General features: G+C 36.6%; 1 long non-coding RNA gene across 1 annotated transcript; it reads right to left on the bottom strand.

The window, feature by feature from the left end:
* Window positions 1-330: 330 nt before the first annotated feature.
* LOC124307413 (uncharacterized) lies at window positions 331-2043 on the bottom strand. The gene is made up of 3 exons (XR_006908794.1): window positions 1705-2043; window positions 1259-1460; window positions 331-1179 (listed from the first exon to the last, which is right to left on the bottom strand). It is a non-coding gene; the product is annotated as an uncharacterized LOC124307413 (long non-coding RNA).
* Between the last annotated feature and the right edge of the window lie 786 nt (window positions 2044-2829).

The raw sequence follows: 2829 nt of genomic DNA, 5'->3' as shown, positions 1-2829 counted from the left end.
TACTTTTAATAAATTTTAATACAAGTAAAAAAATTTATTTGTACTCATACTCTTAAAAGGAGCCCTTTGACCACGTGTCGTGAATCCCCATGCAGCGTTTACTGCTTCTACGCTTTCCTCACTATTCTTTTTGCATGGACCACCATTGGGTTCTTCACGTAGAACCAATATTCTGGAGAGTAAAATTATATAACTACTCCCATTTTTTACTAAAAATCATAACTGTAGCTGTAATATTTTCAATACTTCAAGAAGTCTTTGAGTTTGTTAATTTCATGGAGGCAAAGCTATTTAAAAACAATACCACTTGAAAAAAAAATTGAAGTCCAGTTTAGAATAAAGATTTTTCACGTTTTTATTTCTTGTTCGGGTTAAAAAAGGTGAATATTTTTTATAAAATAAAGTTATACTTTAAAAACACAATTGAATATTTCTTTATGTACAATCAATTGTAAACATTATAGTTGAAGGAATGTAGATTCGAAAAATTGGTGATTTTGAAAAATTAACGACGGAGCCAGGAATCGAACCTGGCGTCTAGAGATGCTTGACCGGAGCCTTACTCCTATGAGCCTATGTGATTTTGATGAAATAATATCTGTGCATTGAAGATATTAAAGAAATGAAATGACATGGAATTTTGAAAAAGGTACGCCAAGGCGGTACGTCGGAGCGTAACACCGCCCTGACTCTGTTGTCGTCAATTTCTCTCATCACCTTTAAACATTATACTTGTTGGCAATTTAACCATAAACATCATTCCATATTCTGTATTCTATTCTCCCGCATCACGGAAGTTGGGAAATCTTTCTCTCATAATTTGTTGTTGAATTCATTGAGCCAAAGCGCGTGGTCCTCGTCTGTTGTATTCTTCATCTTGATCCATCGGATCAACATCATTCTCTACGGGATGTATGCATCTTCATTGTTTAATCGTAGTTGCACTCTCATGTTGTGCAGTACTGCACACGCATTAACAATTTTCGCTGCGAACGCTGGTTCGTACATCAAGACTCGCTGGTATGACAAGCATCTCCATACAGATTTAAAAACTCCAAAAAACCGCTCGACGACGCTTCTAGCCTTACTACTGTTGTGTATATTGATGTTGTCGCGTATCTTCAGGAAAATTGGCCAGCGGTGTTAACAGCCAAGGCTCCAACGGATATCCAGCATCACCTGATGGAAAATATATTGATTTAGAAAAAAGTAGACTAAATATAATATGCATATTATGTATATAAAACTCAAACTGAACCTATGCTGCTTTGCTGAGGTGTTAACCAAGATTCATCACAGCTTCTTGAGGCAGGCGAAAAAGGCTGAGAAACTCTTCTCGTAGTAGCTGAAAAGGATTCTGAGCATCTCTCAGTCGCCTTCTTTCCACACGACGTTCGAGTCGACGTAATCTTTCCTCAAGAACGAATACATCCCAAGCAAGGTATTCGATAGCCATGATCCTTTGAGATTGAAGATAATCAAAGAAACAGCGTAAATAATAGACTTAATAGTAGAAATGAATTATTAATGAAATTAATGAATAATTATATTTGTGGAAGCAACTTTGTGGGTTCTTCGGAGCAACACTACAATTTATAGGTTATGTTATTCTTTTTTAGAAAATAATGAAATCTATTCTACAATTTTTTCTGAAGTCAATCTGCATTGATAATTCCTAATTACTGCAAAATTCAACTTACTTACTTGTTATTTCAAACGTCGTAATTATTTTTCACTTTCGGAGCACTTTTCGAAGCACTGTCTCGGAGTCGAGAAAAATATGGGAAACGCACACCACTCCTCTAGCTCGTGTGCAAAGTGTCGTTATAATCGTCGTTATAGCGTAACGAGGGGGTCTCTGAGCCTCGCTATCCGCTCGCACCGTAACGACATCATAACGACACTTTTCGTTATTAATAACGACAAAACTCGCTAAGAATAGTGTACAGAATCGCATTTGTCGTTATAATAGCGACGCGGTCGGTAGCATAACGAAACTTGTCGTTATGAGTCCATAACGACAGCATAACGAGTTACAGAATCGCGCTACAGGCTAAATACTGGCTTGGGATTACTATTGCGAAGACTGTGTTACTCAGAAGGTGAATGCAGCCAGCATCATGTCGAAATCGGTAACTCTCCGATGTTCTGCAATAAGTTCTCAACTCCACCGTCGGAACATCTCAGGAGGCGCACGCGCACGACGATTTTCGGTCGTCACACCAAAGCCCATAAGGGTAACTGTCTTTATCTTCTTCAGTCAACGGTTTTACATTTGCATGTGTGGGCACATAAACATTTTACTCAAGAAAATAATTGTATGATGAATGTATGTGACCATAGCGACACATATTAGTGAAAATGAAATGCATGATGAATCGAAAGACCAAAGATCAAATAAAATTCCATCGGTACGTTTTCTTGATGAAAAGAAAACGGTAATCACACTGAATCAATTTCAAATCAAAATCAAATGCAAAGGATACACAATAATGAGTGTGTGGGGTAATAATAAAGTAATTACGCATCATGTATAATATTATTATTATTATATTAAAATACCTCAAAAATTTAACGTGGCGTTTTTACGTAGAGTATAGTTTGGATTGCTTCTTAATTACCCTACTATTCTTCAACATTTTCCGACTTTTTTTTTAGCTGATTGAGGCATTCTCATGACTGTATAGTAGTGTAGACAGTATACAATGACTTCATCCTTATGCAAATCGCATGGAAACGAGAACTCACAATTTATTAGAGCATCATCATCTGTCACCTGATACAAATAGATACGCAATAGTTGAAGTGCTTTTCGCAAATAAAATGATT

This window comes from Neodiprion virginianus, chromosome 6 (assembly GCF_021901495.1).
Source record: "Neodiprion virginianus isolate iyNeoVirg1 chromosome 6, iyNeoVirg1.1, whole genome shotgun sequence".
In the NCBI taxonomy this organism is placed as follows: domain Eukaryota; kingdom Metazoa; phylum Arthropoda; class Insecta; order Hymenoptera; family Diprionidae; genus Neodiprion; species Neodiprion virginianus.
Note: the sequence above shows the minus strand (reverse complement) of the source record. Positions and strands in the feature narration are given on the sequence as shown.